Genomic DNA, 270 nt, shown 5'->3' on the forward strand with positions numbered 1-270 from the left:
CGCTTCCAGGGGGGGGGTTTGGGGTGGGGCCGGGGCCGGGGCGGGGAGGGAATTTCAGGGAGCAGCCGCGTTCCCGGGAAACGCTGTGGATTTTGTACATGACCCGTAGAGTTAATGTATATTCCATTTTTTTTGTTGGTTTTGTTTTTTTCTCTCCATAGGCAACAAGTTTTAGTGTAGATATCAGAATCCCTCGGTTCCGGGGTTGCATGTTGCCCAAAATCCCCTTTTTCCACACCAAAAAAAAAACCTCAAAAAAATAAACTCCGC

The sequence above is a fragment of the Antrostomus carolinensis genome, unplaced genomic scaffold (genome assembly GCF_000700745.2).
Source record: "Antrostomus carolinensis isolate BGI_N321 unplaced genomic scaffold, ASM70074v2 scaffold43057, whole genome shotgun sequence".
Lineage (NCBI taxonomy): Eukaryota > Metazoa > Chordata > Aves > Caprimulgiformes > Caprimulgidae > Antrostomus > Antrostomus carolinensis.